This window comes from Pinus tabuliformis, chromosome 2_2 (assembly GCF_031772625.1).
Source record: "Pinus tabuliformis cultivar Carrire ecotype Pingquan chromosome 2_2, CPIR1, whole genome shotgun sequence".
NCBI classification, from domain to species: Eukaryota; Viridiplantae; Streptophyta; class Pinopsida; order Pinales; family Pinaceae; genus Pinus; species Pinus tabuliformis.
Window position 1 is genome coordinate 971,267,081 of NC_142300.1, and position 11,925 is coordinate 971,279,005.

Sequence of the window (11,925 nt, forward strand, 5' to 3'; positions counted from 1 at the left end):
AATTTGATCCTCCTGTAATAAAAACTTAGAAGTTTATGCTCTACTCTAAATCTTGTTCTGATACCATGTAAAATTTAGGCTACAGATTTGGAAATTCTCTTAAAATTTACGAAATCACAAGCTACTCTACTTCTCTGAGGAATTCAATTAATGATCTACAACATAAATCATAGACATGAAAGATGAAACGTCACACATGCACAAAGATTTATCTAGGGGAAAAAAACTGCTCAAAACCCCTTCCTATATGTATTGCATTAATTAGAGAATAGAAATGAATACATATTCTTTCTCAAGCCTAAGCAAAACCTACAAGTGTATAGTCTATCTCTCTACCTAACTGACTAACTCTGGCAAACACTTAGCCAATTTTCAGGCACTACCAGCTCATATTTCCTTGCATTGTTCCTTGAGGAAATTAGCCCTTATTATTTAGGAAATTCCCTCAATTTGGTTGTGAAATTACTCTAGGATTATATTTTGACTTCATGCACCAACTATACACTTTGGAATAGCCTAAAACTGATAGTACACTGCCTTGGAATCTCCATCTCAACTAGGTAAATAAAATTCTTTGTATGCGTCATTTATTTTGGGATGATTTATTAGTTAACTAGTTGATCATTGAGTGCAGTTGAAGTTACATTTCCACAACTTTACCTTCCACTAATTCATCTAACAATTAGAACTATTTTAACTAAGCATAGCTCAACTTGACTAAAATAGATTTCTACAAATTATAAATCAATAATACTAAACTAAAATCAAGCTTCCCCAACATGAATTAGCTAACTGACAAGTGCCATGTCACCTCATTTAACTACCTCTAAGTTTTTTTGTTGAAATGGAAATTTGAATTTTCTCTATTCTTATGAAGACAAAGTCAAACTGATATTTTCTTAGTGAGTCTGTTTCTTCAGCAGAGTTATACATTTTGAGGCCATCCATAGAAGTGGTGGTGTTAGGTCTATTTTTTCCATGTATTCATTTGATTTTGTTGCTGATGAATGAAAAGGGCTTCCCACTTTGAGAGGAGCTTAGAGACGTAGTCCACATCGTGTGAACTCTGTTATCAAGTTTTGTTTCCTCTTTCTCTTTCTCTTTTCCTTTTATTTCCCTATTTTTTTATATGTATGCACTTGTGGTTACATGCTCTTTTAATTGCAATTTTGTATGCATAAATGAAGTAAAAAGATCTAGATCGATGATTCTTTAGTGTTGGATTTTATAAAAACAAACATTAGATGACAATTTTATGTGTAACATATAAAAATCTAAATCTTCCAAGGAAGAGTGGAAGATCCTAGAAGCAAAATTTAGTTCAAAGAAAAGTGGCATGCAGTAGCAAGTTGTGTCACAATCTATTGAAGAATCAATAGAGAAGTCAACCACATATTTGAGAGTATATGAGCAAGAATTTGGGAGGAGAACAAAGCTTGGAAAATTCCTCTCAAATGTGGATGATCACCATGAAGATTATAAAAGGGAAACCCATTATGTAGACATGCATATGGATGAAGAATTTGCAACAAATATTGTAGAGAGAGGTTGAAGCCTTTGTCTATCAAGAAGAGCAAGAGCATATTTGCATGGATGGTGAAGATGATGGTGAATCCCACTGTGATGAGACACATGTGAACGATGATTTCAAAGTGATATGTGAATTGGTGAATCAAACCGCAACTAATGAACTTGGTCAATATATCAATGAGAACATTCATGCTCGGATATGCCACCATAGAGTGGATGAAAATTTTGTTAATGATAGTTATAATCTATTTTTTGAAACAGGGACTACTCTGGGAAATATGGAAGGTGTCATGTTTGATGAGGAAATTAAGGTTGAAGATACCACTATAGCATCAAATTATGAAGTAGTTTGAACTACTTATGAAGTAGTGTGTGATCTAGTAGCAACTGATGGCTAAGAAGAGGATAAAGTGATTGATGATTTTTTGAAGAGAATATCCACTCACTACATAATAGTGGAAGATAGTCTCAATATAGTTGAAGAGGTAGAAAAGGAAAAGGGAGAGGAGAAAGCTCTCACTATAGAGCATAATGAAGATGTTTTCAACATTATTTTTTAATATGCAAGTGTTCAAACTAGAATGGGAGTTGAAGTTGAAAGAAAAGTTAGTGATAAATTTGATACATATTTGAAGCTCATTGAAGAATGGATTGAGAAGTAAATTTAACAAATTGATGACAGTCTTAAATCAGTAGTTGGAATAAAATAATTAAATGAAATGGTGAATGAGGAAAACGACAGTGATTATGATTTTACATGTAAGACTAATGGGGATTCTGAGTGTCTAGATTATAGGAAAAATGTAGTTGTACCTGCTGATGAAAGTGAAGAGAAAGACATGAAAATTTGCAAGTAATAAGAGAAAAGTGTTGAAGACATCTTTCAATTTTAGAGTTTTAAAGAAATTACATTTTACTATGCGCTAATATTATGCCATCACATGTGTATGATAATGACCAATTGAATTTTGGTTATAATTTTGATGATAGTGAGCATAAATGGTAGTCATCGATAACTAAGTAGATTATTGAAGAAGAAAGGGGTCATAACATGCTCAAGAAGCCTAAGGTAATTTTCAGAACATTTACAAGCAAATTCAAGAAGAAACTGTAGCAACAAATGGCAAACAAGCATGAGAGTTTAGCAAGAAAGAAAAGCTGAAAATAAAGATGAAGCTAAACCAATTTAGAGGGTTTAAAATTTGGAAAAAACAAAAAACAAAATCCAACATTGTAAAAGATTTGAATCATTGTAAGCCTAGGCAAGACTTAGGCCAGTAGACATGTCTCGGTGATGATTGAGTAAATTTATATTGTAAGCATAGCAGGCATAGTTGAGTCATGTTGATTCATATGGTTGTAATTAAGGGGGATTGTTTATAGTAGTAAATTACTCTCATATGCATGCAATGCATGGAGAGTCAGCATGAGTTAGTTCAAGATCACTCTATATTTGGGAAATTCTAATTTAGAGTGATTTTGCATCAACAAGTTAGATACAGTTAAGTCAAGTCTAGTTAGAAATAACATGATTCCATATTTAGTAAATTAGGTCCTTATATACATGTGGTTAGGTGATTGTAATTTGAGGAAAAACATGAGGCCAAAGGAGCAAAGATCCGTAGTTCATTGGATGGTTGTATGAGAGAATTTTTATGAATAGAAGTGTATTTTTTGTGTGAATTTAGGTTTCTCCACTCCGCCTTTACAACAAACTAGCCCTAGAGATAATGAATATTTGGTTGCAATTGCTTAAAAATTATCATACATAGGCAAAAATTCCACTCACTCAAGACCATGCCAAAGGTGTCTCTATTTTGGATTGTGGAATGCAAGGACACTATCCAAAGAAATAATTATCATGCATAAGGTCCATCTGCACTAGTATTTACCATCATAGCCTTATTTTACATAAAGGTTTACACCTTTAAATTGTGGTCGCTCAACCTTCAACTACTTTCGATGAACCAACTCTTGCCAACATTTGAAACTTGGTAGACTTATTAACCCTTGATGCTAAGTGTTTTTTTTTTTTTGTAAGCTAGGGAATTTCTATTATCTACACCAAACTGAAAAATACATACTAAGGAACCTCAATCCACCCATATGGGAAACCGGATCTGTTGGTTCCTCTTCATCAAGCGTTCAATACTATTTTTGTTTTACATACTGTCTGAAAAAACTTAGAAGACATTAAACTTTTGTAATCAGAATGTTTCCAGAGACCGTTCTTTCTAAGATCTACTAAAAGACCTATCTTCACTACTCTTTGATGACCCTTGATGTTAAGTTTGAACTCACCCATTGCATATATTTGAAAAGTCCTCCCAGTAAATTCTATAAATCTACATATGATAATTATATTTGACAATGGTTTGCATGGAAATCTCAAAGCCTACAACCCAAAAAATAAGTAACTATTAAAAAAATGCTTGCCTTTCAATTCCAACACAAGTGAGTGTTACTCTTCTTCATAATTTGTTATTAAAAGCCAATATCAACCCTTCCTGTCAAAAATGTTATTAAAAAAATAAATCAAAAATAGATGAGTGTTGCAGCTATAAAACCATATAAACTCATGTACAAGAAATAAATACCAATTGCTCCACACATATATATATTAATGAAAAATTAATGCTGAAAGCATTGAGTTTTTTCTCCTCTTTCTTGATAGTCTCCAGCTTTGTTCTCTAGCATTGACCTCTAGATGTCACTAGATGTCCCTAACTGCCCCTATTATTTCTTCAATTATGGAGTACTGCAAAGGCCACGCTCTCTAGATGTCACTATTTGCCCATACTATTTCTTCAATTATGAAGTATTGGAAAGTCTGCGTTCATCGTTTTGTCATCTCACTTTCCATCTAACAAGGAGTGTAGTTTAAATTCACTGATTAAATTATATGATATATGAATAGTTGTTTAACAAGCTAGTTTATTTGATCAATATGTGTGTTTATCGAAGTACTTATCTATTATTTATTTGATCAATTAGTTAAATTTTATATATTTTCCACCCAACTTTCTTTTATTTAACTTTTCAAAGTCTCGAAGCTCCATGGCACATCGAACTTTTCATTATTTGTGTGAGGTTTAGTTACAATTTTTAAAGATTTGGAGGATTTTATCTACTGTATATGGGGGGCAGAGGGAAGCTGTAATTTTCCCAATAGAAATGTCTCTGCAAAGCGTTGTCCAAATAACGCACCTTCACTTGGGTTGTACATCAAAATCATTATTAATTTTATTATCAGAAAATAGCAATGAGAATATAGTTATGTACAACAGAATAACAAACACCTTCAAACGATTGTCAGCAAACTTGAGGTGCTCGGAGGTTGATACAATTTCAAAAATAGCTTTTTATCTCCTTTTCCAATTATATACCGCTTGTATTTTATGTTACTATGGAGTCCGAAGGTTTTATATTGAAATATATACCAGCTTTATGTTTGCAATTGACTTTGGCATTCTTACGATTTAGAGTTGAAGGTCGCAAGGTTTCTTGTGCGTGCTAGAATGGAGATAGAGAATTATAATCAATAACAGAATGCAACAATTTTTAAGTGAATAATAGTTTAGGTAATTTTTTTATTTTTTTCCCACTAAAATTTAAATATAAAATTGTGTTTTTTTAATGGTTACATAATCTCATAAAAATGTTGAAGATTGGGATAAGACAGACAAATAAATTTTAATGTATCCTAATTAATTATTTTTGTTTTATTTATTTATTTATTTATAGTTAAATTAATTATAAAATATAGTTTTATTTTTCTTTTATCTAATAAATTGGTTAGCTGTAATGTAGATTTAAGTTTGTCATCCTTTAAATGCGGGAAAACTTTTTATCATTGAATTTTTAAATTAGCAATGGGCATAAAGATCCATGACTATTATCCATGAATGCAAGCTCACTCAACACTATTATTCAAAGAAAACCTAGAATTATTAGCTAGTGGTCTATAAGAGACCATTTGTTCACTCGTGTCATGAAAACAATATCTTAATCCACCCAAATCAGTCTTAGAGCATACTCCACACACACACACACACACACACACATATATATATAATTCAATGTGTGTTTATCATGATTTTAACATCTCAATATTATCATTAAAATATAATAGATTGAATTCAATTTATGAAAATATTAGTTTTATTTAAAGATTTCATGTATTTTTCAAAATATATTATTAAATAATTTTTTTCTGAAATTTAATTAGAGAGTTTTAAGAGGGCATATTTCACTTATTAAATTTATACACATTAAATATCTTACATATAAATTAATTATATGATTTTTTTTCAAAATTGTGAATTAAACAATTATTTCATGAACAATTGTATTAAAAGTTGGATGACCAATTTATTGTGCCAATAAGAATATCTATTTTGGAGTAGGATTTCAAATCTTAATTTATTTTGCAATAGGGTATTATGTTTTATTTTAGTTATAGATAATTAGGGGTAGGGGTGTCCTTTTTGGAATAAGAATTTTACAATTTTAATTTAATTATTAATAATTATTAAGTGGATGGTAAGGATTTAACCTCCATAGAACATTTAAAAATATTTTTAATAGTATATACAAATCAAAAATTAAGATTTTTTTCCAAAATAGTTATGTCCTTTTTACCTTTTTAATTAAAGTCATAGTTTTTTTTATAATTAAAGTCATTAACTTTTTAAAAAGTTATATGGACAAGTACCATATGAAATGACTTTTGGCTTTTTGGGCATTTGTTAACATGGTATTAGCCTATGATATTGTAAAAAAACCTATTTACAAATTAAGAATATCAAACTAAAGTGGAAGTGAATCTTTATGCTTAATAATGATAAAGACTTAAATTCAGAATATTCTACATTATTTTTAGTAGTATTGACTAATCAAAAGTTCATTGTCTCCAAATAATTCTGACTTTTTGTAAAAAATTATATGAAAATTTAGACTTATGATATTGATAAATAATAATATTTTTTTTTTTTTCTCGGTAAAGACTAATTCTATTAAGTAGAAAATATAGTACAATCAGGAAAAGCAAGAGACCGGCAGACCGGAAATGATGTATCCATCAACCTCGGTCCCGGTGAAAAGATTTAAACTAATGGCAACAGCAGATAGCATGTAATCACAGACATACCAAATGATCTTTACCCCATGGGGGTAGAAGCTACAACGCATTGTTTTTTCCCTTTCTTTTTGTTGACTTTTGTCCAGCCATCCTGGGGAGGATGAGCTAGGACAACTTGAAGACTGGGAAACTCTGACATCTGGAATTCCTTTTCAGATTCTGAGGAGGACTCATGGCTGCGCTTCAGGGCGATTGCTGTGTCCGGGGGATGGCCCATGGTATCCATGGGAGGATCCATCGGCTGAGGCTCCTGATCTGGTTCTGAATCGCTATCCCCATCCTTCGAACCTGGGGAGTTGGGGCTCCCAGTCGGCGGAGGAGGGCAGGGAGCCCAACGCTTGGGCTTGGATTTTGCGTTGAATCCCTTTTTCGATCTTGCTGTCAGCGATGGGCAGGAGTTCTGCAGGTGTCCTGTAAGGTGACAATGGCGGCACCGAAAGGCAGTGTTCTCGTAGTCTAGAAGCTGAGTCCAAACAGAGTCCTTGATCTTGAGATTGATTAGCTCTGGCAATCCCTTGCTTAAATCTAGCTCCACACAAATTCTGGCATATGTGTAAAGACCCTGCATTTCCCTCTTGTAATCTCCCATTAAGAAGCAACCCAAAGTGTTGCCTATTTGCCTGTATACCTCTGTGCGCCACAGGTGAATTGGGAGGTTTGGAAGTCTGATCCAGACAGGGGCTTTTGTGATAACTGCAGAAGCTGGATCAAAGTCTGGGAACCATGGAGTTAAGAAGAGGCCTGCCGAACCCATGAACCAAGGGCCTTCTTCTAAGGCCTCTTTGTAGTCCTCGAGATTGTCGAACAACACTATAAAATATCCCTTTGCACAGAAGTAAATCTTGCATCGGTGAGTCCAGGTGTCCTTGATCCAGTCATAAAGATCCTTTGAGCGTGGCCAGAGACCATTGAATCTGCAGATGATGGCCCTTTCAGCAAATTGCTGGGTGTCATCTGCTAAGTCAGGGTAAGAGATCTCAACAGAGGGGACCTCTTCCGATTTGTCAACCAGAAAGGGTTTGGGAGGAGCCTGAACTGGCGGATCTGTCTTTTCAGGCTTATTAGCATGGACTGCATCTTTATAAGAAAAAGCCTTAGCTGAGGAAGACTCTCCAGCAGCTCCTCCCCTCAAACGAAGGGTTAAAATAATGCATGCATCTTTCTCAATGCCGAAAAAAGAAATGGGATAGGGATCCTCAAGTTGTTTACCTTCATGGAGAAGCCGTTGAGCTGCAGAGGGGATTCCCAGTTTGATGCTCAGTGTATGCTTGAGATTCTGCACTAGATCCGTCTGGTTAACCCATTGTAGCATAGTTTTGCCTGTAATGAGCTTGATTTGTATCTGGAATGATGCAGAAAAGTCTGAATGCCTCTTTCCATTGCAGATCTGTGCAGAGAGGCTGCATGCGTGAAGATTGGTTTTCGTATCTTGGATTTGCCTCATTTGCGGGGGAGGCATACCGCCCATCGAAGCAGGCTTTTCCTTCCCAGTATCCAAGATCAGTGGATACGCTGCGTGGGGTTCTGCTGGAGCGCCCTTGGCTGCTGCGCCGACAGGCTGAGGATGGCTCCATGAGTTTTTTGCAAAAGCGGGGAGCTGATGCCGTGCTACTCCAGGGCACTCTGCAAAGAGATCCGCGCGAGTAATCTTGTTTGCGGCCACAACATTCACAAAATGAGCATCCTGTGCATCTGCAGTGAGGGATATATCCCTTGATCTGTGCCTGCGGTGCTCGATTCCATTCGCGGCAGGGGCGATCTGAGAAACTATGGTGGTGGCTGCAGAGCTAGGGTTCTTTCAAAATCCTTCCGAGGCCTCAGAATGATATGTTGATAAATAATAATATTAATTCATAATATTGTAAAAATTATTTACAAATTACCTCAAAGCTGTCTTTCTATAATTAACAATAACAATAAATTAAAATAAATTTATAATTTATTTAAATTTTGTAATTTCTTTATTTTAATAATATATTCATGTTTAATTTTAATTTTTTTTTAATAAGTGATTGATGTTTATAGCATTTACCAATATTTAATTTTATTTAATTTTATATAATTGTTGTCTAGTATCAAAATAAATTAAAAAAAGACAGCAAAAAAATAACTAAACCCTCTCATTTAATACAAGTTTCATTGTCAAATCTCTCTGGTCACAAGATTCTCCGTAGTCGCAGTTCATGCTATTGTTTAAGACAAAACCATGTCAAATAAATGAAAGAATAAAAATTCACTAAATTAAAATCATGGCTATTTGACCAAGATTTTGTGATCCATGAAAAGCAAGAAAGTCTCTCAAAAAGAGATGCTTTCAAAAGCAATTCCGTGTGTCAGGTGCTTTTTAGTTTTTTTCCACTCATATTATTTTTTATTAGGTGTATTGATAAGGAAAAAGAAAAAAAAAATTATTTTAAAGATAGTTTAGGAAATAGATTGCTTTTTCATATGCTTGATATATTTGACATTTTTTATGTGAACCTTTGAAATAAATGCTCATTATAAATATTTAGCTAAATAGATTATCCCAAGAGCTAGTTGTGTCTTTGAAAGCTTCACATTGTAAAATGAAATGTTTTTCTGTTTCCACTTTTCCTAAAGAACAAAAAATGCATAATCTTTCATCCCACACTTCTTTTGGCCTTTTCTAGTGCCCTCGTTCACAACTGAGTTGATGAGAATTAGTCCTTAACTAAGCAATACAAATTTTGGCTCTCCAAGAGATATTGGCCTCTATGTGTGTTTTTGGATAATGACTATAAGTGGGATTAAACACGTCAATATAGTAAATTTTCTTTCTTCCTAGCTCCTTATCACAGATACCCTTGTGGAACTTTTGCATAACAAGAGATTTAATCTCTTTGTTGTTTATAAGACAAAAGTTCAAACAAATACCCCATCATGTAGATGGCAGAAAAGGTCGAAAAGCAACCACTAGTAACTATAAATAGCTACACCAAATTTCAGGAAGTTTCCCTTGGCATCTACACCATGCTTCATATCTTTTTGAGAAATAGTTGTATGGTGTATAAGTTTATTGATATTTGTGGCTAGTTCGATCCTTTTTGAATGCATGTTTTATAATAAAACTATTTTCTCTAAATTATCAATTTTCGACACTTTTAATTATTTAATTACATCTTTATCATGTTGTTCCCTCATTCTTTTTTTTTTAATACAAATGTTTTTTGTCGGTTTCAAACAAAACTACAAAACTATATTAGATTCAATTTTCCTATTTCAAATAGCACTTAGATTAGACAATTTGATCAATTTTTTAGTTTCTTTATGTTTTTTAAAATCTCTACATATAAATTAAAATTCAATACTTCAAAACTTATATCTATATTTATTTTTAGATACACATGGATTCATCTCTAAATATAAATTAAAATACATTACTTCAAAATTTATATTTATATTTATTTTAGATACACATATTGTTTACTATAGTCCCTATTATTAAAGCTTTTTTGTTATTGATGATAGTTTAGATTTACACAGCATTGAGAGTATAGTTAAAACACCTTTGCTACGGAGAAATCACATATTAAATTTTCTTGACATTATAAAAGTCAAGATCTATAGTTGTCATTTAAATGTATATGTCTTGTACAAATATTCCATGAACATGATAATATGAACCATTTAAAGAAATAAAAAAGCTTAAATTCATATTTGGAATTTTAAGACAAAAAAAATAAATATATTTTAATAATAAATTCTTAAGATAAGAAAAATAAATATATTGTTAATTTGCATGAAGTATATCACTACTTTATTATTATTTCACAATATAGAACCTATAATTAACTTTATTTGTGAATTTTTTATTTTAAATTTAGTTATATTTCAAATTTTACCTAAACTAAATTATTATTATTTTATTATTTTATTATTTTATTATTTATTATATTATAATATAAAAATAGAATCAAAAATAAATTTTATTTATGAATTTTTTTATTTTTAATAAAAAAATTATATTCCTTAATTCCTATAATGCAGAAATTTTGAATAATTTGATATCAAGTGAATAATAACGATAATGATTTTATCCCCTGTCTCGGCTAGAATAGTCTTCCAAAATTACCCATTACAAATTAAGTTAATAAAAATAGAAAAATAGTATTAAATTTTACATAGATAACTCCAGTATATTAGTGTGGTCCTCATAGAGATAAATAATATATTTTTTCAGATTCCCAATCATGGATGAACAAATCACGTTTTTAAGTCTACACTCTTCATTGTAGATCCCTCTTATTCTTTTCACTCTACATAAATGAAAAAATACCTAATGATGGTTAATCTTTTTTTCTATATTCTTATTTATGGAGTTTTCGGTTTTTCAGGTCATAGGTTTTAATGGGATTAACCTAAAAATAATAGACATGAACAAAATGAGAAGCCATGGATAATTTAAAACCCGAATCGAGACTAAATTATTGTATAACAACACTATGTTATTGGGAACTCCATTGTTTTTTTGGTTAAACTATTTTTTTAATCATTATCTGTTCAGAGGGTGAGATGCAAAAGAAGTGCATCTGTGTGAAAGATGACATAGTTGGACAATTTTCTTTCTAAATGATATTTTGTATAAGAGATAGGTTAACTTAAAATGAAAATTCAAAGTTGCATTTATTTGAATTAAATGTTGATATTATTGTACCACTCTAATTTAAATATTATATCATTTATGTTCAACTAAAATTATTAATGTATGGGTTGTGGTTATTCAAAATTATTTAATATAATCTGTGTTAAAATGTAGCAACAAAATTCTTCATTTGACTTGTTTTTTAGTCAAACGGAGAAATTTGAATTTTCACATCAACAAGATTACTTGAATTGCAGTTAGCAAGAGTGACATAACCAAGCCACTTAGTTAAATCACTCAATTTGAGGTTGTGGGCTAGAAGAGAGTTGTGCATGAGTTGATTTATAAAATGTAGCAATCTAGTGGAGTTATAGTTAGTGAAACTTAGTTATCTGTGCTTTAGTAATGAATAGAGTTAGTAGGAGTTCAGTTGAGTAGTTGTAAATGTTGTTAACTCATTGATCTCTCAATTAACTACTCAATTTATTGAAAATAGCCCTAGTCATGCATGCAATTCAAATTGCCTAGTTAAGTGGAGGAAAACGTCATCATTATAATTATCAATATATATTGTTGAGTGTACATGTTTTTCATTGGAGCATATGAGCAATTTCCTCAGGAATTGCGCAAGAAAATAGGAGGAAGCTCGAGG

General features: G+C 31.9%; 1 pseudogene; it reads left to right on the plus strand.

Annotated features, from left to right (window-relative positions):
• Nucleotides 1–8,317, plus strand: part of LOC149196481 (kinesin-like protein KIN-14R) — a 91,776-nt pseudogene extending 83,459 nt beyond the window's left edge.
• The last annotated feature ends 3,608 nt before the right edge of the window (nt 8,318–11,925 follow it).